Raw genomic sequence first — 25,594 nt, forward strand, 5'->3', positions numbered from 1 at the left:
GCCGACGTTTTCTGAAATGCCTTTAGCGCGTCATGACCTTATCACGTATTTCTGTCAAGTCGTCGTGACGTTCGCACGTAGGACGCCCATACGTAACGTGCCCAGGAAGAGTCGAAGAGCATCATGGAGGAAGGCGGGTTCTAGTCCGCGTACAGGCAGCAGATCATTAATATTTTTTTTAATTCTCGTTTGAATCGCTTTTGCGATTTTTACAAGGTGGCACTCTAATGTAAAAGTAGAAGTTTGAAGTAAAAAGCTAAACGTTTGCTGTGTGTGCCCTGTTTCAAGTTGCTGAGCCTCTTCTGTCTAGTGAGGCAAGTAGATGCTTGTTTCTTGTTTGCAGGCTTCGATTTTACACTCATCCTTGTTTAATAAAGTCAATGCCATGATTTTGGCTGTCACTGTCACCCAGGTGGTCTTTGCTCCACTAATCATGCCAGCCCACCAGAAGTCTTCCTCAAAGGTTTTTATTTTATTTATTTATTTGTATAGCGCACAGCGACCCTGGGGCATTTTGGCGTTTGTTACATAAGGCTTATTGATCTCGAGGAGAAGAGATTTTTCAGGTACGGTTCCCTGATATGGTGGGTTCCTGGGCACGACAGCAGGAGGTGTCTCGTAGTTTCAATCTGGTCCTGGTTCTCACAGAATTTACACTTGTTCGAGGTTGATAACCCTCTGATCGCCAGGATTTCGTTTGTCGGGAGGCGGCTCAAACGTGCTTTTATGAAATGTACCTTGGTGCTCTGTTTGGGTATTTTTTCAGGAAATCTTGTCTCATTGAATTTCCTCGTCTGCAGCGGTAGATGGGATACCAATTCATATTTTCGCGCTGTGTCAAGGGTGTGGATCCAGTCAAGTTTGTTCATTTTCTTTTGCACCTTTGTTGGATTCTGGATCAATTCATTTTTAGAACTCAGGATCTCCAACAGTTTTTCTTCTTGCTCTTTTTCCCCACTTGTTCAAGGTTTTGCAGCGTCCTCCTGTTAGTTCTATGTTTATCAAGGCCAATAGCCAGGGGCAGTTTTCCAAGATCATTTTCCTATACAGCATCATGATGTTCCTCTCGATGGTTGACTTCAAGGATAGTTGGCTTACTTCGTGTCTGTTCAAGACCATTGGGGTCGATTTGGGCAGATTGAGAACCGTTCTCCAGAAGTGGCTTTCCAAAGTCAGCCAATGTTTTTTTTTTTATTTTATTTTTTTTAGGGACATTTGGCATAGCTTCCACTTTGTAGGATATAGATGTTACAACTTTCGCTCTGTAGAAGTTGATGGCAGGGAGTAATGAGAAACGATCAAACTTTTTATCGACAGCTGGTGCTTGCAATGTTAGTTTTCTCATTTTTGTTCAGGTAGAACACGCTGCATGAATGTTTCTAGTTTTGAGCTGTCCAGCATCACTCCAAGATATTTGAATTCTGTCACTTTTTCAATTTCAGTGCCTTCAAGATACCATTTTAGTTTTTCTGCCTTTGCGCTGTGTTTTTCCAGAGACATAATTTTTGTCTTCCCTTTGTTGATTTCTCGATCGTTGGAGTCAATGTATTTCGATAGGTTGTCCAGCTGTCTTTGTAGCACGATAGCTGTGTGGTCTAGTAGGATCACGTTGTCTGCGTAGAGTAATACTTTTCTTGACCAATTGTTGGCAGGATTGGTCTTACCCTTACTTCTTGTTAAGGATTTGAATCAGGCGACGCACACCTTGGTCTCGGTCCAGTATGTAGCGCACAACTGAGATGCTTTTCTCCTTATCTTATGCAGATTCAATTTGAGATGGTACACAACTCGTATCACACCCCCTTTTCAAGGTATGCAGTAATAAAATTGCGGCAAAAATTTCGCCTTTTCAAAAAAACACGGCAAAAATGCAGTGCTTTGACCCGGTAAAGGTGTACCCCATTATACCGTTTAAAGGGACCAGCGGTTGCGGGGGTGTCCCTGGCTCCCCTTAAAGTGTTTCATGGGTCTGGGAGTTGCAGGGGTGTCCCCCGCATCCTTTACATGGATTGAGGCATCACCTTTTTGCTGCAATTTTAACAGATGGAACCCTTTTCAAATACCCCGGGTCACAATGGACCATGAACCAGGCTGGTTAGTAAAATGCAATATTTTATTTATTTATTTTAACATTTTAAAAGAAACCATACCATTTTTAATATGGGGCAGCAATCACCAATGGGGTGATAATTACATTGAGGAACCTTCTAGTGGAACATATACAAAACACCAGTGAACAGGAGCACTTTTTGATTTAGGAAAGATTGCACCCAAGTTAGGATTTCCCCCTGCAATGTTCCCCCAACCCACAAATAATCAATTCTGAATGGATAGAAAGACACAGCAGGTAATCAGGAATAAGATGCAGAAAGGATTAATCCAAATCCAACCTTCCCTCTCCAAATAAGAGTGGATTTTAAACCCCTTCAAATGTTATGAAATGACACTCTGAAATGGACAAATAATTAATGAATGTTTGGTTAAAACTTTAAGGTAAATACAATTTCTCACTAGTCACTGACAATCACCAGCAATGGATGACCAAGTGCATACACTTGAAAACTGAGAGGAAAGTCAAAAACGGATTGCAGCACAATGACACGTGTAAAGTTGAATTTCCTTTCAATTTCTGTGTAAATTCACCCAAACGGTTTCTTTAAAAAATGGGTTAAATATTGCAAATCGTGATGCAGTTTATAGTCTGAGGGACAGAGGTACATCACAGGGATATTACAGAAGTGAAAGAATGGGGGTAGCTGGTCAATTGAGAGAGATTTGGAAGGTAGAGTGAGGTTCGTTTTTAGGAAAATATAGCAGTGAAAAAGATAGAATCGGTTTTAAAAGTGAAATGTAAAATTTACTTATAAATTTAATGGCTAAGAGAAGACGAATGCCACCGGTGAATATAAAAGTTAAGCTGCAGTTGTAACCCTTCACGCAGTGTACCCCTTTTCTTTAGGGAAAATGTATTTATTTAAACACTATTGCTAATGACTTATGATCTATGCAAGACAGAAATGAAGAGAAAAGTGGCGCTAATGCTTGGAGATTAAGGGCAAGAACACCGAGAATTCTGACCGTTTTAACATGTTACCAGGATAAGGATAGGATGGCTTAGAGGGTGGGATAAGGACAAATGCAAGACAAAGTAGATTATGGATTTCTATGGGTTAGGGATTATACTTACAGTCCACTTTTAGTTTGGGATTTTTGGACCGTCAACAGGTTCTGGTCACTACACAGTGGGATTTCAGAATTGAGGCCTTGCTGGGATTGGATCAGCAATGCCCAGGCCTTGTAGTTGGGATCTGGACTCACCAGGATAAATGAAACAGGAACGCCGGCGCAGGAAAATCAGGAAGAGTGTGTCCAGGGTTTTGTCAGGGACTCTTATTTATAATGCATAGTGACATCATCAAAGTATATGGCTGGGCAGGCTTAGCTAAGCACACCTCTAACTGACGGTATTGGTCAGGGGTGCTAGTCTCTGCCTCGCGCTCAAATGTTTGGATTTCAAAGCAGGAGGGCAGATTTATGATGTGAGTTTACAATGTTCAAAAACGTCCCACAGTTATTTTAGCCAAAATCCGATTTTGCCACAAACGGTACATTTATACAGTGGAAATCTCTTAGCAAATTATATACACAGGTTACATATTTTATGTAGAGCATAGCACTCCAACTCTGTAATCCGTGAGACATTGTTTTGCCCTTCTAATACGTTTTTGGTAATTTTGAGTATGAACGATTTGGCCTAAAATTCCATAACTTTACACACGTGTGGATTATCATGAGGAATGTAAATATAAAAATGTGCATTGACATCATGGATACTTTGCTTGTAATCCCTGATTCTTTGCCATTTCCATTCCGAAATGGTCAGTGAATTCTACCATGTCTTAAATGAAAGCCAATAAAATCACTTTTAAACTGCAACAGTTTTACAAAGTCTTGCTGCAGAGATAAAAGTCTTTACATTTTTATTCATAAATAGTCTTTGGAAGCAGATGGCTGTCCTTTGTCTGTCACTGGACCATTGTTTTCTGTCTTCAGCTGTCACCAACTGTCATTTCCTCCAGAGGAAGTTGGGGGTTTCCCCATCTGGATTGAAGGTGTATTGCCCCTTCCCCACTTCACACTTCCTTGTCCTGGAAATTTCATTGTCAGTGGGTTCAGCCTGGACCAGCTTCTGGCCAACCTAATAATTATCACTGGGGTGTTAGTATCTACTGAGAGAGGCCCTCCTGTTGGTAGCAACCCCCGCCCCCAGCAGAAACCTATTTTGCTTTTGGAACTTGTAAAATCCAGCCAATATAGTTTAACAGTTTTACTTTCTTTTATTTGGTCCTGAATTAAACAAGCCAGTTGAATAAAATAACCCATGTGTGTATTTTCACCAGCAACAAACCCCTTCACATTGCTAGGTAATGGCAGGATTTCATTCAACAGTTTACTTTTTAAAACAGGCATTTTCCTCCTTTAGTCTGCAAAGCCCAATTTACATGTGTGGTGAAAAGCTGGCATTTCTTTTTAAATTCGGTTTTGCCTCTCCCTCTGGATTCCCGCACTGTCTTGCAGCTATAGCTATTTTCTGGTATGCAGGAGTTTCGTTTGAAGCACAGATGCATTGAAATTGACATGGCTCAGATAGCTGGAGTTTCTTTGAACTACTGAGCTTTGATACTTTGTGATAAAATGAACGTGTTCTCCCGTGCGGGAAAAGTGAAGCTCCTTGTTGATTTTTCTCAGAGTTGATTTGGCAGGGCCTGTCATTCAGAAATCATGCCTGGTTTTGCTGAAGCATAATGAGATATACTGGGCCTCGCAGGGCCTTATTAATCACAGTGGTTTAAGGAAGAACAGATGGAAATGGCATCAGCAGCATTATTTTAAAGGTGAAAAAGTTTCCTTTTTAATTGGGATGTTGGACTTGCAGCAAGGCAACGCTGCTTTTACCCTTTATTCCATTTGCATATGTCAGAACACACTGGGACGCTCCCTCAGTGTGTCCCCTTGTTCCATCCTGGCCAATGTATGCTTGGCAGGATGGTGCAGCCATCTTTTTGTTGCTGCAAAATGCAGTTCTGAGGCCATGGTGCTCACAGGAGCCAGCGCAACCATTTTGCTTTTTCTGCGCAAATGCAGCTTGGTTTTGGCGAAATTCTGTTCAGTAGGTCAGTGTAGCCCACACTCTACGTTTTTGTAGTCTCCCAAGTAGGCAAGGAAAAGAGCAGGAGCTAAGGAGCAGCCTTGCTTTACCCCACGTGTGGTTGGTATTTCTTCCGATAATAGGCCCTGGTGACTTAAGCGGACTTGCATTCTGGTGTTTGTGTGTAAGGCCATAATTTGTCTTAAGATTTCTTCTGGACATTTCCATGATTGCAGTTTGTCCCACAGTTTCATTCTATTGACCTGATCACAAGTTTGGGTTATGTCAATGAACGCAAGGAAGACCCGAGGTCCCCGGTCCAAGATCTGTATGCTCAGTATCATGATGTTTATGCTGGTTCCTATGTTGTTTTTTTAAAGCCCGTCTGAAAAGGGTCTGCACACGGGGCTTGGATTGCCCATGTTTGGAAGCGACTTAGAATGCGTGAGCCATAGACCTTCCCAATTACGTCTAGTAAAGCGATTGGTCGGAAATTTCTTGGGTCGTCTTTACTGCCCTTTTTAAAGATCGGGACTACAATTGAAGAGGTCCAGGATGTTGGTATTTCCTTGGATCCTGTACATCTTTTGAAGACCAGGCTGATGAAAGTAGCCCATTCCTCTGGGTGATTTTTCAAATCAATGTTAGTAATCCCGTCTGGGCCCGGGGCTCTTGAGTTTTTCAGCTTGTGAATGGCGTCTACGTTGGGCTCTCTATCATGTAGCTCGGCCCAACATGTTTTTTCTCCATTCTGTGCTCATGTCGTAACTGTTGGTGGCGAGTGAAATAAGTTCTTGTAGTGCTTCACCCAAGTACCTTCTCCGATGCTGTTTAAGAGTGCGCCGTTTGTTGAGCGCTCTGTGGACCTGATCAAGGACCAAAATTCTCGTGGGTTGTGACCATACACCTGCCTCAGCATTTCCTGTGAGTCTTGTTTGTATAAAAGTTGGTAGCCTTTCAGCCACGACTTGTAGTACTTTCTTGCGACAGATGCAGCGTCTCTGTTTAGTTGAGTGTTGTTTCGAGTTGCTGCCCTTTTTAGTCTTCGTAGAATTCTTCTTTTTGTCACCAGAGTTTGGTCAAATTTCTGTATTTGGTTTTGACGACAACCCCAGTTTGTTCATGTTTCTCCTGTACGGAACAAGTATTGGTCGATAATCGATTTGTAGCGGTTTATGGTTTGGTGTTCTGGCACCTTCAAGTATGCTGTAAGTTTCTGTTAGAGCTACAATGTTTCTGACACTCAACTTGAGGTGATTGCCTTGCTTGTTTGCCACAAGTTCAGTGAGCGTTTTCTGTACGAGTCGAGGTCCATACAGTAGTCAGGAGATTATGGTCACTCGAGTTTGTTTTTATTAGGTCAAAGGATGTTATCGCTGAAATCAGAGGCCGTGATGCGAAGATGTAGTCGATGGTTGCAAAATAATGGCCTCTTTCCCAGGTAGGGGTGCGGTCTGGGCAGTTGAAGAGGGTCTCCAAGTCGAGGAGTTCTCTTGAGACCATTAAATTTGACCAGGCAATGCCTCTTTCTTCCGCTGGAGATCTGAGGGCTTCCACTGACTTCTTTGTGCATGTGGCGTTTACGTCTCCACAGATGAAGAAGTGTGAGACTTGATGGTCTACGTATGCATTGTCAATGGCCTTTTCCATCATCCTAAGGAAGCTGCAGTTTGATATTGCCTGGGGATTCCAGTATGTGTTTATAATTATCACAGTAGTGGCAGATTTATTGCCTGTTTCCTTGTTGTGATGGTCCCAGGTCACTAGGGCAGCCAGTACAGAGAGGTTAGCTACCAGAATTTATTCCAAGTGTATCCCACTGCCTGAGCGGATTGCTAATAGAAGGCCTGAAGAAGGGCGTCCTCTGTCCCCTTTTTTGGCTGATGCAGTTGCCAGGACAAAGCTGTCTAAGGTTGGTTTTCCTACCAGCCAGGTTTCCTGGAGGCATAGTATGTCAAACAGGCCCAGGTCCACATCGCTGGACCCCATCAGGTGTTGGAAGCCTCGTGTGTTCCAGGAACCCAGCCTCAGCACGTAGAAATTGGCGTTTGATGGAGTAGGGTCCTTAACATTGGGGCTTGGCGCTGTGGGCTCATAGACTATTTGCTGCGGTGCGCCGATGAGGCCATTGGGATCCACGCCCACAGTTGTTGCAAGGGAGCCATTTTTTCTTTTGCTTGAGTATTTGAAGTTTCTGTAAAAGGATCCTGTACAATTGTCCTTTTTTATTGCAGTCATCGGGCCAGTTGAGAATCTTCCTATCATGAGTGTCCTTGGAGGTTGGCATGACTGCTTGCTCTGGGCTGGAGCGAAGAATGTCCAGGCGTCTAGATGTGCGCGAGTTCAGCTTTTTTCCCGTTTTTCCAGTTGTTGTTTTCGAGTCAATTTTTTCCAGGCAGGAGATATCCTGCATGTGATCTTTATGATCTCGTTTTTTAGAGTGGTATTCTCTTTTTATCCCTGTAGCTTGTTTTGTGTTTGGGAGATCTTGAAGGTTGGGGAAGACCTTTGTGTTTGCCGTAAGAGAGAGGGACGTGTGATTTTTCTGTTATGTCCATTAGGTCGTATTCCAGCTATAATAGGTTTTCAGCATCTTTTTTTCCACGACTGAAGAAGCTGTATACAAGTAGGTTATGGCTTGTTGCCCCACGTGCTTCTTCTCTACAATTTTTAAGTCTTCTGTTCTCAGTGAGCAGAGATTTGGAACGCAGTGGAATAGGTTTAGGACCGTTCTTCTGTTTAGGACGATATATTCTCTGCTGACCAGGAGTTGTTCCAGTTTAAAAGATGGTTTGCTTTTCTCACTTCCCGTCCGCCAAAGTTCTTGTTTTCCGCCTCAGGTGACTGTGCTTTGTGGGAAACTCAAGTTTCTAGGAAGGCGATCGGGTTCCTTAGGGTCAGAGGCAGGTCTTTCTTCGCGTTTGTAGCGCTCTTACTTTCTCCTTTCAGTGGTGTTCTTTGGGTTGGTGAAGCTCTCGCCCTGGTACGGTAATGTTTGGGGATGGCTTTTTCATGAATTCTGGAGTAAAGTTGTGAATCTGGTTTAAGGCCCATTTGTTTCCGTAGTTAGTTTTTTGCAACGGTCTTCCAGCGTGAGGATGTTTGTTGAAGGCCTCCGGTCCGTGCTGTGTGTATTCGATGGTGTTTCCATCTTTGGGTAGGCAGGTTGATGGAGCGAGGTATTTCCCCTATTGGGTCTGCTAGTTCTTCATGTAGATGTTCACTTAAGTTCATTAGTTCTTCAGCCGCCATAAAGTGCTCCACTGTTTATGGAGAGGTAGGGAGCTGCAGTGACTTATTTGAGTGGATTTGGGGGCTAGGTGTAGCCACTTTTTGGCCCTTTGAAGCCTGCTTTCATTGGCTTATACTCGGGCGGATGTTGGTCTCCAAGATTTTGGAGCGTTAGCCAGATCGAGGTCTGACCTCTCAGGGGCTGTAGTAGTTTTTTGTTTGTCGGATTTTCCTTTGGTTTCGACTTTGGATGTTCGAAAATTGCAAAGTCTTTGTTAGAAGTGGCTTTAGAGGAAGTTTCGATACTGGTGTTGCTCGCGGACTCCACTGAAAGTAAGAGCACATCCTCTTCAATTGCTCAGTGCGGGTCTTACTTTGTTTTAGAGGGCCCTTAACATTTGGATTAGTTATAGTTTTTGTGATTTTGCATGTTTCCTTCTCTTGGCTTTGTTCAAGGCTTTGCGATGTGGGGGTGCTTTGCTATTGTTTTAGAGGCTTTGTGTGAGCTTCCTGATTCATCAAAGGGATCCATTTGGGTTTGAATACCCGTCTCAAGTAGAATTTTCGGCGTCAGCGCATGCGTTCGGTTTATTTCCTCAGTTTGTTTGTGCACACTGGGTCTAAGCTACCATGCTCTTTATGTATCAGTTCCATCGCAGTGATGTAGCCTTCAAGGTATATTCATTTTGAATGCATCATAGCTGAGATTGTGCTGTGGTCTTTCAACGTATTGTTGTTCGACCCATAGAGTTTGCTGAAGGGGCAAGTGCTATTGTTACAGCAGACATTACTGAGAATATGTCTGTTTTTTTTGACGGTGTGTTTGGGGAAGTTCATTGGATCTTCTGCTTCTAGAAGGCAATAGCGGCAACAGTGGTAACAAATCCCTTCTTTCAGGCGGGGTTCGAGGTGATGTTGTGTCTTTTAGTAGAGGTAGATCTGTAAATTGGGTTTGTGTGACTTGGTCTCTCTTTGCGTGCCCTGCGTTAGGCCCCTTTGCGATTACTGCAGCCTGTTCGCCTCGACAGAGGGCAGAATCTTTCTGGATTGGTTTTCGGATAGGAGTGTGGGAGGCCAACCTTCTGGTTTATCCATTTGCAATGGGCTTTTTGGTTCTTCTGAACTTGTAAGTAGTTTGTCTTGCTGGTATATTTGAATTTGGCTGAAGGGACGTTTTGCTCTTTGAGGTCGCCCCCCCTCCACCTTGTTGAAAGGTATCACCTGGGACCTATCGTTTGTCTCAAAGTTTTTGGTTGGTGCCCTGGGGGACTTCACAAAATTGCATCTTGCTGCAAGTAAAAAGACTGTTTGTGCCGAGGGTGTGTTATCATTGGTTTTCCGATGGAAGCCTGGGAGTCTTGAACGGCTTCTAACATTTCGGTGTCTGAGATTTCGGTTATGTTGTCAGACTTTCTTTTGTACTGTTTGTTAAATAAATCCTTCAAGACATGTTATCAGAGTCTGGTTTCATTGGGTCTTTGATTTTGTCTGGTTTCTTTTTGGTGGAGGTGCTGTGCTGCTTTGTGCTTTTGGTTTGTGGAGTAAAAGTGTCCACTTTATTCTTTGCGGAACACTTTATTTGTGCAAAAGAAGGGAATGTGGCTTTCCAAGGTCGTTTTTCACGAAAGCCTTTTGACAGAGGCTTATTGTTTGATGGCCCCTTGGTTCTTCTTTTAGTTGTTTTGAAGGGAGAGTGGTCAGAGCAACTGCTGAAGGCACCAGAGTCATCTTGGGCGTTGTTTGGGTGGTTTGTTTGAGCCGAGACATAGTCGTCTTCACAGTCAGTCCAATGGCAAGGTGGTTTTAAGGGGTTGTGCATGCCCTTGAATGTGAACTTCGATGCAAGTCTTTCCAAAAAAGGGAGTCTTCAGGGAACTTTCCTTTTGCCCTGCCATTGGAGATTCGGCCCCCTTACCGATTTCTGTCTCTGGGTTTGCCACCCATTGGGCCGGGGAGCGATGGCCGTCATGCACACCGCCAGCTTCAGAAGCCCTGCTGAGATCACCGCTCAGTTCAAGGGTCGATCGCCGGGTCCAGCTAGGGCGTCTGTATCGTTTGTGGGCTCCACCTCTTGCACCTTCTCCAGAGCTGACCGTGCCCCCACCACACCAGTAGCAGCCAACTCTGTCTCTCCTCCGACAGACGGAGCGGGCTAGCTGCTTTCAGGTAGGGATTGCGATGGGGCACCACTGTTGGGTCCGATGAGCTATTCGAGAGGTTCTCTTTGGTGTTTGTTGTGGGTAAGGTAAAATCCATTGGCGTGTTTAAGCAGCTTCCAATATTCTCTGGTGAATTGCGTTCTGCAAGAGATTTCCACCTGACTGCAATCTCGCGGCTACCTTCCTGGGGAAAGCCACGGATGGTTTGTGAAATGATGAGATGAAGGGTACAGCAAATCTCTTTCCTCCGAAGATCTGGCCTCCGGTTCGGCAGACGACGTGACAGCAACAGTCAGTGTGTAAAGGAGAGAGCCCTCAGGCTGCATTTGCAAGTTTAACAGCGAAGGACGCTTCTGGGCAAAGCCTGATGGAATTTTGTCTGGTTTCTCGTCTCGATGGGTGTGCGAGCTTCGGAGGCACTGACCTTCCCCCTCCATTGGGGAGGGGAGGCAGAGAGAAGCAGCGTCTCTGGCATCCATAGTGGCCATAGACAGCCGAGACTGCTACTCTGCCGCTACTCCGCGGCCGCTCCGCAGCTTTGGGTTTTTTTTAAGCAGTGCTCCTCCCCCAGCAATTAGTAGACACAGGAAGCAGACTAGAGTCAGGTAGCTGAAAGAAAGCAGCCGAGACTGGTACTCTGCCGCTATTGTGCATTTATAAGGCGTTTATACATCTGGGAAGTGTTTCCAAGCGGCAGGTATATTTAGGTGCCAGTGGGTTTGTTTTTCCTATTTTGATTACAGCAACAGTGGCTCTTTGTGTGTCTTCTTGGCTGGTATTATCCCCAACCACGGCTCCCCCAGACAAAAGTGGTTTATGGCTGTGCCGTGCATGCCGAGGGAATGTCAAGGCAGATTAGGCTGCCAGCAGCAAGGCGGATTATACACCATCTTTATCCACCCTTATTTGCGCAACACGGCTTTCACTGTTCAAACAGCAATGAGCTCACCCAGTTGGAAATGTAGCCCCATGTTGGTCCACTTTTTACCAGAGCTGCATGCTTACTACTTTTTCTGCATCGCTGCACAGGCTAGGGGGGGCCAACTTTTTGATATCCTTTTGCGGGACACTTGCCCACAAGGCGGTGATGACGTCACATAGTCATTACGTTTGCCCGCCCCATTTGTAATTTAAATTTGTTAATGGCTCTTAACACCTGACTTAATTGCATTGCAAATGGTTTGTCCTAGGGAGGTGATGGTCACGTTTTTTAACTGCAAACATGGCCATCACGACCCCAGGAACAAAGCATTAGCATTGGAAAGAAGACAGGTGTCAGAGCGTTAGCAGCTTGACCTTAGAAAGAAAGCAGCAGGCGGCAGTGCCGTGGTGTGTAGACGGCCACTTCAGTTTGCAAAGTCTTGACTTGCTGTCTCCCGAGAGTCACACTCCAGGGAACAGAGTAAGTCTGGACAACCTGCGTCCCGCACAGCCACTCTGCAAACTGCAGGACAGAGTCCCCAGTTACGGGACAGTTGGCCACCCTAGCACAGGCTCACGTGGGCTTAGATGCGTCCAGGGCTGCCTAGCCCTTCTGCGCTGGGGTGATGTGTGCCGTCACCGGAGCGGGGGACGAGTGCAGCGGCAGCTGCCTGGGGCTCCAGATGAAGAGCAGCGGGTGTGGCAGGGGCATAAACTTCCCTTGGCATGATTTCTGTAACTTTAATGCCTTTACGAGGTGAGGGGTTCTGATTTGAACATTGCAGGGACATGTGTCTAAATTTGCTGCTCAGTGCTGCCAGGCAGTGCGTTGAGCTTTACCGGCCAGAGTCTGTTTGTACCACCAGATGTCTTTCTTGATTCCCCCTCCTCAGGGCATTTCTTCTGCTATCTGTCTGTATAGGACAGAGTTCCTTCATTTCCCTGCATTGTCTTACTGACTTGGTGCCTGAATGTTCATGTATACTTTGCTAGTATACAGTGAAAATGCAGACTCCTATGTAGTCTTACCAGCAAGATAACAATTTAGTATTTCGCCTTAAAATAGCCATACTGTACAATATGTGGGACGTGTGATCCAGGACGGTGAGAAAAGAGAATACTTTTTTTTTTTAACTGCATGGCGAGCAACTGGTCCCCCCCCCATGCACATGCCAATCAATGCTACATGGCCACGAAATGAGAAATTAACGCAACCTGGATGTGCGCTTTCCTGCATTTGGATTGCGTGTCCAACTGCGTTCGTGCTTCCTGCTGGTGTCGCCAGTGTCTAATTGCCAGGTAAGGGATGTCGCTTCTCACTCAGCCCCCACACCACAGTTGGAGGGAGTCCGGGGAGGCAACAGTTTCAGGCCTTTGCCGGTCCCTCTGCTTCCCTCTCCATTTGGACACATGAAGACGAACGTGCCAGGAGAGGAGGTGGACAGGGGGGCGCTGATAACTACAATGCTGCTCCCTCTGTGCCCCCACCTTAGAGGCGAGCAGGGACGGAAGCACGCATTGCCAGTGTTTTATGATATCCGGCTCTCCCATAGCAGATTGCTGGGCTCTGGAAAATCTGCCGTGGGGGAGACAGATAAACAACACCGGCCCCCTGCCTTGTCACCACTCTGGTCCATGGGACGGCTCTGGCCGGGTCCGAGATCCGGCATCAGATGCCCTCGTGTCTGGCATCACCTCCCTAGCCTCCCTTAGCCTCCCTTAGCCATGGCCAGGCTTTACCAAGCCCCCAGCTCCGCAGAGGGAAACTTTGGGCTTGCTGACCTAATCTTCGCTGTGTTCCTTCCCCAGCCATCACTCTTGCATTTCCTGGCTCTGTTTGCTCACCCCGTTTGTTTTCTTCTATCCTGTCCTGAAAGGGACACCATGGAAATCAATGGGCCATGAATATCACTGTGGCGGGGAGGGGGGGGGATCACTGTTGAAAGCGGGCATTCTACATGCTGGAAATATTGTTGTTCAAATGTGCATTTTACACGTTCAAAGGAATAAGTATTTTCCAAACTTGTGTTCACTAGTTTTCTTTGGGATGTATTTTTCTTTTCGGGGCACCACACCAATACTCCGTAATTTGTGTGCCCCTTTCTTTGTATTTTATCACAGGTTATATTTATAAAGATGTTATGTTTATCAAATTCTTCTGTTGTACTGACGGCAGGTATAGGAAAATTAAACTGGGTTCATGGGTGCCAACCTTTGGTTTTCACTACAGACGCAGAAATACCCCAAACCATTGCTCAACCCATCCCTTGACCAAACACATTTTATAGAACTTCCTTTTTTATAATTAATTGCCAAAAGTAATTTGATGAACAAGTTTTGCATATATTTTTTGTTTTTATTGTTTTGGTTAAATTCGACCCTAAACACATTAAAATAAACAACAATATATCCATCAATACACGCAATTATATTTTGCATATATGACGTCTCAGCAATGGTCTTTCAGCCTGCTGAGCTACCCCGGTAGCCGTCTACTATAGAGCGACTACACATCCCTTGATGTACTAAAATCACTGCATTACCAACAGTACTTTGGGTGCACCGCTTATCTTCCTGCTGTGGATGCCAGGCCTATGTCTGCATGGGGCACCATATGTTGCAGAGAAGCCAGGGGCCCCCGTGTCTGGCATGGCAGCCGCGGCAATCTGCTGCTACGTCAGCGATTGTCCCCAAACTGCAGTATAAGCTACATGGCTATTACTCGACGTTTCTGAAAGTTAGCTCGTTCAATTAAGAACTACTGTGTCGGATTCTATGTGGGCTATGTAGATGAATGATTTGAATGCCAGCAGGCTGGACTTTGCAACTATTCTAGGCAGGAATAGAAAGGGTATAATCTAACAAGCTGATGCTCTTTCTCTCGCTTTATTTGTTTTTTGTCTCTGTGACTGAGTACGAGCCATGTTTTCAGGTATGTGCTCTGAATGCTCTCTGTTCTGTCTGCCAGCTGGGGGGGACTGGCCTATATAGAACTTTGGAGATTTAGTGTGCAAATATTGTTACGGTCAATCTGGTACGTCTCTAATATTTTTTTATTGTACTTTTTCAATTGCAGGAACATAAATTTGCTCTATCATCCCATCTTGGACAGCAAAGTCCCCAGCAACAATGGCACCATAAAAAATGGTGACATCTGTAGTAGGACCTGCCGATGGTAAGAATGCCGTTTTTTTGTTTTTTAAACAACTGTATTTTGCTGTGGGGGATGGTGGGGCAATTTTAAAGGTATAGTTAGGAGTCACAATAGGGGATTTCAAACCTATTTTTGAGGCTATTCCTTTCTCATGTCCAGTTTCAGGCGGTACTGAAAGCTCATGCGGGACTTGCATTTACAGTGCACTGTATACTCTCTCCAGCGTTACTTCCTGCTTACTAGCTGATGCCTAACGCCCAAGAGCTGGTTTTAACCCCCGCTCATCTAATCTTATTAATTTTGAAGTCTCAGGTAAACCCATGTATCCTTGGTAAACTGTTTGTTTTCATTGCAGCAGCATCGCTCCAAGCGTCGGTGTGTCAACCTAACCACCTGTGTCCCACCAAGAAAAATCCAGTGAAGCACTGGAGTCACACAGGCAGGTAAGGGTTTCTTTTCCCTATGTACCATTGGTTGAGTAGAAGTGCTGAAGGTTTATATCGGCCCTGTGCAATGTGCATCCAGGTGTGGTTTTCGCCGCCAATCTGTGGCCTAGTCCAGGACCACACTCCAAAAAGAAATTTGAGCTAGAACTTCGCAATCTGAACAGGGAGTCTTCTGAGACTTGTATCAATGTGGTGTGTTTTTAATCCAACCAGTATTTGATCCATTTTTGCTGTTGACATGGGGACGTTTTTGTTTGTTTAATTATTGTTTTCCCCAGCCTTTTCACGTGGTTCGTTTTAAATCTTTGCATGTGGTATTTACCATTTGAAATCTTTTGAAGAATTTATTTTTTGGAAAACTTGAAACTAACGTGACATAAAATAAGTGAGGGTTTTCAATGTTTTCACAGATTCAGGCTCCTTTTACGTTTAGTTTGTTCAACACTTTGGGGAAATCAATACATTATTTAATATATAAAAATGTAAGTTTCAGGGACTCCGGATTACTGCATGTTCTAGTTATACATATGTCACATTCTCTATATAGGTTGATGAGGTTCCCAGAGGGATTTTATTGCCCCTTCAATGCGGTTTGTTTCTTCCAACCACTTGACCTCAGCAGTTAATTAGTTTGCCTGTAAACTTTGACTGCTTGCTAGGGCTAGTGATCCCCGCTATTAATTTATTTAGAACATCTTTTTTGATCAGTATTTATGATGATCTGGGGTGAATGCTTTTATGGTGATGGTTGTGATGTTTTTTTTTCTTCCTCTAATGATGGACCAGTTCTTTCCCGTTAGATGTTGTGGAGCTTGGAGCTATTTTCTTGCTTTTCCAGATTTTTCAGCAGCCTTGTGTATCAGGACTGGCACAGTAGTGGGAGTTTTCTGACCTGGCCGTGAAAGGTGTGCTGTTAATTGCTTTGCTATTTGAAAGTGGGAGGTCACTTTATTCCCTTAAGGCAGTGCTCTTCAAGCCTTTTTATGTTGAGCCCCCCCTCAAGTACAATATAGTTTCTGCCCCCTCTCCCCCACCACAAATGCTTATATTTTCTATTAAAACACAATCATGATAATCCTTCAAGCCCCTCACCACCAGGCATCCTTTGGGCCCCCCAGTTTGAAGGCCACTGCCTTATGGCACCCTATCTGTTTAGTATACAGAGGCCCCCTTTTCGTGGGTGGGGCGACTCCTTCCCAGTTCCACACAATGACTGTTCTACTGATCAGGCAGATCGCTTTCAAACCGTCGCTAAGTAGGGGATAAATGCCCCTACTGGCTGCCCCTCTCTGGCTTTAACACTGTTGCTGTTCCAATGCCCCACAATTTTCCATACTAATAGGCCCATGCCTTCATTAGATAGGTGCACCCACCCTCTAAATATTAAGTTAACTACATGTACCAGGCTGTGGCGCATGTGTGAGAAACCATGCCTCTGCAAAATGTACCCATGGCTTTACTTTTTTGCAGGATTTTTCCACTGCTATGAGCGTTGCACTAGTTCCGCTGTAGTGCATAATTTATGGCACAGTAGCGATGCTTATGTAGGTGGGTAAGACTTCTGACCTTTCTGGAGGATCGTGCTTGGCTCATATTAGCACAGGCCTTCCTGCTAAGGTGTAATATTTACTTCTTGTTCCCCCCAGTAATGATCACTTTGGTCATGGGTTCTGTCCCTACATCGCCTCCTATTTCTGGTCCCTATCATTTCCTGTACATGTTGCTGTCTGCAAGCTGGGGCTCTTTATGGTTGATATTTACATTTAAGAAACTGAAATGGGTGCTTGTCTTTTAAAGGGCACACACAAAATGTCTGCAGCATTTTAGGTACAACAGCTCTGCAGTTAAGAACGTATTGCCTCTTCAGAACACCCACCTCTTATTTTATTAGCGAGCAGATTCAACTAGTTAAAACCACAATGGGTGAGTCTTGGAGGAAGTTACCAAGCACCACGGGGCGCTTCACTCACAAAATCGGGTCACATCCTGCAGGAACATCCATAGCAAGCCCACTATAAATTAATGCTTTTGGGTACAGACCTGGTTCACAAATACTTGGAGCATACTAAATGTACTTGCTTTTTAAAATTTCTTCTTCTGGCAATAACTCCAATCATGGCACTGTTTCATTTGCTTTTCTTTGATTCCGACAATTCTCTGTGTATTTGAAAGGATGGGGAATTTGAGCCTTTGGCAATTCCTGGTGAAGTTAATTGTAAGTGGCTGATAGAGGGTCTTGCAGAAGGGTCTTGCTGAAATACGTGAAGAAAAGGATTTCAAGGAAGACGTGCTTTTCAAGTCAGGTAAACAAGTTATTATTTTTTTTGTTCATCCATTTGATGTTTGGGGAGGGGGGTACATCTGACGTCCCTACGCTTTTTTCACACATGCAGATGAATACTGCACAATGCCCACCACTATTTTACTGCAGCTCTTTCCTCTAGAGTAATTCTCTAAATATAGATGTCTACTGATTTCTCTTATGTTATTGGCAAAGCACTATGGGTTGAACACCCTCGGGGACCGTAGTCCCGGTCAGAGTATGTGTGCAGTTAGATTGAGTTGTGGGTAGCTGCATGAGGAGGCAGGGCCAAGGAGGGCAAGAATAAGCAAAAATCCAAGGGGACGGGTAGGATCGCGCTTAAGGGGAGTCACCTTCCTGAGGGTATAGCTCAAGCAAAATGTTTGTTGTATTGGTAGTCGCATAATGAAGTTTCAACTTGCCTTTTTCATACCCGCAGCCAAGAAACCGTATTAAGAGACAGAAAACATTTGACGAAATAATGAAAACACATTGTGATGCAGCGGGACTACTTGAGGCTTTAAAAAGAAAGGTAGAGGAGAAAAATCAGCTACTGGTGGAAGCTGGAGTGAACTACAAGAAGATGCAGTGAAAGAACCAAGAGAATTATATTGTAAAAGCTGATGAGTGAAAACGGACTATTCCATAACATATTATTGGCTGTTCACAAAAGCTGGAACACCCAAGTCTTCTGGCAGGGATGATAGTGTTCTTCATTCCTCCCTCAGAACCTGCCTCTTACTTCACCTGGACAATTGAAAGACACCATCAAATCGGCAGATGTCAACATGTAATGTTGCAGTTCCCAAAGATGTAGCTGCGCAACAACCACAAAATATTTGACTAAATTGTCTGCTACTAAGGGTTTGTCCGACAGATCTAATTTGACAAGCTCATCTCTATCACCACGTCTTCTCAACAGTGTGTTCTTGTTACAGTATGACGGTCATGCCTGTTTACCCAGTGAAGTGACACCTACACATTCCCACACACCTGTGCAATCATTTAGATTACGGTCTTAAAAAAACTATGGAATTGGAACATCACCACAACTGAGTTTGGTTGTTACGTCAGCCCCTACTACTAATCAACAACATAATTGTAGCTCACACACCTCTGTGAAACTGAAGACGCAAGTGCTCTTGTGTGTAGAACTATATAGTTGATCTGGTCAATTTGTAGGTTGGTGACCACTTTAAATGGTACATGTTTTTGTGCTATTCTGTTGGGGGTCAGCTAGTGTTTTCTTGGGTGTGGTGAATGGTCGAACTAATTTCTAATTGCTCATAGTGCTGTTTGGTGAAGTGATGGGCAGTCTGTCATGCAGGTAGACCTTTAATGGGTCACTGAAATTGTGTATTTTAGTGCAGTGATTTGTAATTGTGCTAGTTTATTGGGTGTGATGCTATGTTAGCTAGATGTGAGAACTGAAATGATGGAGTTTACAGGTTGGTTTGTGACATTGTGGGCTGGATTAGTAGTTTTGTATACTAAATCAGTGAACCTTAGTTAATGACATTTGAGTGCTCTAGCAAAGATGGAAAGTTAACAGCTGCAAATTCCCTTGAGGTTTTCCAGTACACTATCCAGATAACTATTCTCACCCTATAGTAATACCACCCGTCTTACACACAAGGAATCAAAACCCTTTTCCTAAATCGTTTGGAGGCAACATAACTCCTCCTGAAATTGTCTGCAATAATTGTTCACAATTTCAAACCCATCCTAAAGTTGTCATGAAGACATCCTGGTGTAATCCCCACCCATCTTGAAGTTGTCATGGGATCATCCTGGAGTAATACAAGATCATCACTGGAAGCAATCAGAACTCATAGTTTCTGTGATAACTCGAGTAACATCATTTATGTATTTCGGCCTGTACACATACTTCAGGATGGTTTTGGATGATCGCCCTGAACTAGCCATGGATGACTCTCGGGTGGAGTCACCGGATGACACCAGAACGATTCCAGGAACATCTTCCTCTTTGACTTGGGGGACCTAGCTGTACAGGCAACAGCACATTTCCAGGGCTTTAGTTAAGTTTTTGGAGCACCAACTCTCTACAATGCCTGCTCTGTATGCTCACTCAAGGAAACGCCACACCACAAAGATATCAACTACGTACCTCTTTCAGGTCAATCTCATTCCTCTATGCTCACACTATGCCAGATTTAACTACTGTATAGGTATAACACCGCCTAACCCACGCTGTTAAATTTTCTTGTTGTGGAAGATTTAAAGTAGCCCCAATTGGTGCATTTTCAGATTAAGTGTTTTTACCATATTTGGCATTTCACTGTTCAGGTTCCAGATAGCTTTTTTGACTTGACAGAGTACATGTTGGGTGCCCCAGATACACTGGCAATTTGGTTTGGCTTGTACATGATCAGGTTTTAAATAGTCCATTTATGGCCAGTCCATCAGCTCGCCATTAAGAGCAGTAACGATATAAAGCAAATTAATGGTCCTCCATTTAAACGGACGAAGGAACATCAGAAGGATTTAGGACTCCTGTGGCTCTGGTGGAATTCGCTTTTGCAAAGTACAGACAAGACCTGTGTCGTCAGTAAGACCTAAATCTGGGAGCTGTCCTTTCTAATGGAGATACTGCGCTGCCCACAACAGTACAAAAGCGAACTATATAAAGTACCACACGCTGGAACGTTCTGTAATCAGTGCACATTTTAGTGTGCCGGCATGCGATCTCCTGACTATTAGGCAGTTCAAGGCATCGGTCATGGAAATAGTCATACGGTATTAATTATGGCAACTGGTTAAACTAAACAGTTTTAAATAAAACTGGGTTTTAATTACACAAAGTTCACATTGATCAGTATTTGGAGGCCAGGGAGGAAAAGGTTGATAACTTCCAATCACAGTGAATAAGGTATTTCAATTAGCGAAGAGATGCCTCATTTGTTCTAGGCAAGATCACCTTCAGTTACTAAATGAGCCAGTGTTCCCCTTTTTCTGTGTCCTCCCTCATTTACCCTCCGAACCCCCCCTAGATGCTTATTAATAGGTGAACATAGTGGTCTAAGAGTTAAACCACTTGACATTTGCTTGATGGGCAACAGCAATGCACTTCTTTCGCTGTCCCACCTTCTCAAGTGTTTTAAGTGCAGGTATGCAACAGGTTGGTCTGCGCCAGGTGCTTTTGTGGGTAGTAATTGCAGAGGGCACATGACTTGGCACTGTCTTTGAGTTGGAGCACCTGCTGCCACCCTTGTACAGGATCACACAGTTTCCGCAAATGCTTGCACATGAAGAGTATTGGCACAAGGGCAGCGTCTGGTTTGGGGGGGGGGAGACAGAGAGAGAGAGAGAGACTATCTAACTGACTAGGGAAGAGGTTTGGCATTGTTCGGGCACAAGGAACAAACTTGAAAATCCCGATTCATTTAGGCAGTAGGCTACTGCTTTTTAAGCGGTCTTACCGCCTACAGATTTCAGTGACAAAACATACTGATTTATGGCTCCTCTGGGCCTGGCTGCTTGAGGCCCAGCGTCAGCAACGAGCAGCATTCATTCATGTGCATTGGGAGGTGGGCATGTTTGTGTTTGGTTTTCATGAAAAATTGAAATTCTGCCCAGTTTAGCATGGTGTTAACTGGATACAAGAATAGCTTTCATATTTGAATACTTAGTATGTTGAGATCAGGTGTGCCATTGGTTGTATTTGAAAGCTTCAGTGGCACTGGAGGCGAGGAGTAATACAGAGTTTGCCAGAATACCTACGGTGTTAGGGGATAAAGTTAACATATTTTAGATCATGAGACAGAGAAATCTGAATAAGCCTTGAAGAGGCCTGTCTCCCTACAAAGCCCTGCACCCAATTCACTTCTGCTTCTTATGTGTACATATAATGATAAAATGTCATTACCTACATGTCCATTTTCACCGTCACAGTACTAACAGAACGCTTTCCCCATTTCTTTACCCCCTCCCCTTACAGCCTGGGGTTTAAAGCACCTGACCTGTCCCATAATCCTCCTATCTTCTTCCCTGGAACTTGTTATTCTCTGGCAGCCCATGGGTTTGGCTTGGTTTACAGGTGAGGGACCTTTGGCTTACCTGAAGTATTCTTGTTGAGCTGCCTGCATTCATGTTTATCCTTAGTGCGCACCTATTTGGCATGATCCCGGTTGATTTCCATTAATGATGCCCTCCACACTCCCCTTTTTTGATGAGGAAGAGGGACGTGGATGTAATGCTATGATTACTTACTGTTGATCTTCATTACCCCCTATTACTAATATTCCTCACCACAGTACTGACACTAGTCCCTGGTGTTGCGATTGTCCCTTTTCCTTTGGTATAGACAGGCAGATTATTGGACATGTCGGGTGCTTTATATTCTGGGCTGTAAGGGGCTATGGCTATGAAAAGAAATTGAGGTATTCGTCCTATTGGAAGTGTTGGGTGTCCTGACCCACGTTTGAGCTATCATGCTGCAACATTTGGTGCTGTGGGCTTAGAAAATCCAAGATGGCCAAAAAGCCCACAAGTGCGCCAGAATCCAGGAGAACCACGCAGTTTGTGCGCACACCAAAATGGTTACCTAACTTGCCACCCACCAGTGTAAAGAAAGATCTTTGTTAACAAAATCCACTGTTACTGATGTCAAAAAGTTGCTGAAATCGTGGCTCATTGGACCACTTTAAAGATTCAACCCTTTTGTGGGGTTCCACATAACCATCTTACTGTAAGGAGCCCCATCAAAACAATGTTAAGCAAGGATTATTTACTACCATGTAAGAACCATTCCTGTTTAGAATGCATTAATCCAAGAAAGATCCCAAAATTGCATACAGTACCAACAAAATCCTCAAGGCGGCGCTAGCGGTCTAAACTCTGACAGGAGAACTGAGTGCAGTTGCTGACAAAGGGATTTGACTCAGCTGACTTCAAAGGCTGCATTTTAATTAAAAATTAGCCACCTGCTGTTCCCAGAGGCCTGAAGCCTGGGAAACCCTCTCACCTCCAGAGATTCACACCGGGAGTTAGAATCTCACATGACCTCTTGATTGATAGAAGGCAGACTGGCTGGGAGCCTCCTGGAGACCACACAATAGGCTCTTGCAATTGAATAGGATATGTTGATTTTGACTGTTTCCTGTCAACAAAGGCCTGCCTGCCAGAAGACACATGTGACTGACCCACCCAAGTCTTGGAGGCGGACTCCAACACTCTGAGAACTGAATTGAAAGCAAAATATATATTTTACAGAAACACTGATAACTCTTTGTAATCAAATGACAGAAATGTATAACTTTGAGAGCCTTAATTTAAAAAATGTACCTTCAATTCAAGCCCAAACTCCAATTTGTGTGATGTTCTGGGGCAAAACCCTGCTATTTATGTATAGTACAGACTCTGTGTTTAAGCTAGAGACATGTTAATTTACTGGAGTATGTATGGACAGGCCGTGTACATGTGTACAAATCTGGAGAAAAATATGATGTTGCAAAACCACTAAAAAGCACAAAATATTGCCATTTCTGAATGCAAGCCCCCAGGAAGAGCAGAGTTTGAACAGGGGCTACCATCAGTAAATGCATGATGGATGCATGTAATTTCAAACCACTGTGTATCTATGAAGTGTGCATTTTGATCAAATATAGATCTTGTGGGCAAACTGACCAGGGGAGGATCCTCTGACCCATAAAACCTACTGCATCACTCTGACTCACAGTTCCTTCCCCAATCATGGGAGAGGGGAGAATTGGGCCAATGGGCAGTTGAGAGAGGGGCTGGCTAGTGATGCTGCACACACACCCACTTTCAAAACACGTAAAAGCAGACAGTCAGGACAGATAGGGACATTCTATTCCATCTGCTGCGGGACGCTCTGCCGGGAAAATCCATACTTTACCTCCATCAACCTCCAGAGAGCCAACATAGAGACTTCAATCTATCCACCTTCAGAGACCAAGACTTTACTTCAGAATTTGTAGCAGAGAGGTAAACTACAAGCTAAATCCCTCTTTAGCAGGCCTCAAATCATTGCCATTATCACAGCCAGGCGAGCTGTTTGAATTCTTTGCAAGAACTCTTGCCATTTGCCAGAGAGCAGTGTTGTATCCAGAGAGAGACCAGCTGAACCGGAGACCACTGTATCCGGACCCACAGACCTGATCAGAACCAGAGACCCAGACCAGCAGAGTAGAGCTGACCCCGACGCTGTGCGCAGAGAATGTCTGTGGCGAGTGAAGAAAACCTGTTGCCCAGATCCGTGGCGAGGCCCATTTATTTCAAAAATATATTGTGAGTACCTAGCAGAACTGTGCAGAACCAATCTCTTAGTTAAAATAATATAATTCAATCTATTTTAATCTAAGCAGAACTGCCTCCTAACTGTCACCTGTCATTTTGCAAAGCTCTCACATGTCATTTTATAGTTGCAAGCTGTAACCTGTCGCTTTGAACTTTTAAAATTTCAAATCTGAAAAACGACCTTCACCATATCGCTCATATCTCCGTGACCGTTTGTCTTAGAGACTTGCAGTAACTTTCCTCTGAAAGCTGGGAATTTTGGCTTTTCAACGAACCTAGAACCGCATTCCTACCTCCTATAATTTTGCTGCAATCGCGAAAAACGCACTCGCGAATTTTACCGCCATTTGCAAATTTCTCCACGTGTGAAAACAGCAGCTTCCTTGCTTTCCTTGCTATAAATTCGTTTGCCTCTTAAGAACCATCCCTGAATCATTGCTAGAGTGAGCCTGGACTAATATTAACTTGATACCACTCACCCTGAACCTCTAGAGGGAATTAAAAGCATTTTAGCATATTTTTCACTTCATTGCCAGCACATATAAAAGCATTTTGGGCCTGTGTTTCAAACTTCTGTAGTCTAAGCTTGCTGGGGTGAACTGAATTACATTTGATTGCATTTCTGAGAACTGTGTGCTTTCCTTCCATTTCCTTGCATTGAATAAAGGGGGGAGGGGATTGCCAGAGAAAAGTGATTACATTGTTTTGTTGAAATCATATTGAGTATTTTCTGTATTGCATTTTCATTCAACATTACATCCATCTGAACTTATATAAAGTATTCTCTACCACCTTATTCTTCTGTTCCTATTCACAAGTGTGCTGGTGCCAGACTATCCATTATTGATTACTGCTCAGATTAAGTGTGATATTCAATTATTAATTATTATAAAGTGTGATATATATATCGATTGTTTAAATTATCAAATAAACCTTTTAAACTTGCAAAACAGAACTACTTCTTGGCTCAGTGGGGTCAGGGGGATTCCAAGAGAGGGGTGTTATATAGGGGTAGTCATCCAGAACGCATGAACTGGACATAAAGATATATCAATAAGGGTTTTCATTCAGTATTCTAGACTAGGCGTTGACTTAGCTGTAGTGTTGCATTGAATCCTCTTACAGAAGGCAGATCGCTTTGAATAAGTACTGTGACAAGGAAGAGTTGGACTGGGAGTAATGACGATTAACAGTAAATAATCGAGCATTAGTGCAGGATTTGCAATAAAAGTCCTGGCTACTAAACCATACAAAGAACATTTGGGCAAACCACTGTATATGTTGGCATTTGAACTTTGCTAAAAGTGAAAGATACACAATTTCTACTACAAATGGTTTGAAGAGATACTGTTTAACTCTGGGATACCCAGGTCTTTGTAAGACACTGCTCAAGAGGCCGCTGACTATCTGTATTTTGTGAGGTCTGACTGACTGTCTAAGAAAAGGAGTTATATGTTATGTTTGTCTCTAATGCACCTTTCACAGGGCAGCCCCAATGGTGCCTCTACTTTGTGCCCCTCCTCACATCCCCTCATCTCATTCACAGGTTCCAACATGTTCAGAATTCCCACTTAGTACGGCCAGTATGTGCTCTACTCTAATACTCAATAAGTATTACATGTTGTTTTATCATATTTTGGGACTAATTCTAAGATGCTCATTTATTTAAATATAAAGTTTGGTTTTCTAACACCACTTATACTCGTCTTTTGTTAAAAATGTAGGCTTTGTTAGGCCTCTGCAAAAGAAAATCTCATTGAACCCATGGTACGGTTTGCTATGTAAGATGTTATTGTATTTAGCTACAGACTTAGTGGCCGTATTATCACTTTTATGTGCTTGTCTTTACTTACAGAGATGTTGTTAATTTTAAGAAAAACTATAAAATGTGTTCTTCCTAAAGAAGTAGAACACCTTTTGTAATCTAATAAATTGTTAACCAGGTTTCATCTA

At 43.8% G+C, this 25,594-nt stretch overlaps 1 long non-coding RNA gene across 2 annotated transcripts; it reads left to right on the plus strand.

Annotated features, from left to right (window-relative positions):
• Positions 1 to 109: 109 nt before the first annotated feature.
• On the plus strand, positions 110 to 25,594 carry LOC138525666 (uncharacterized). Of its 2 annotated transcripts, none has more exons than XR_011283402.1 (5): positions 110 to 314; positions 14,537 to 14,635; positions 14,970 to 15,057; positions 17,233 to 17,363; positions 17,802 to 25,594. It is a non-coding gene; the product is annotated as an uncharacterized lncRNA (long non-coding RNA). The 2 variants fall into 2 exon arrangements; XR_011283403.1 differs by having other exon boundaries at positions 14,973 to 15,057.

This window comes from Ambystoma mexicanum, chromosome 7p, assembly GCF_040938575.1.
Source record: "Ambystoma mexicanum isolate Mex_15411 chromosome 7p, UKY_AmexF1_1, whole genome shotgun sequence".
Taxonomy (NCBI): domain Eukaryota; kingdom Metazoa; phylum Chordata; class Amphibia; order Caudata; family Ambystomatidae; genus Ambystoma; species Ambystoma mexicanum.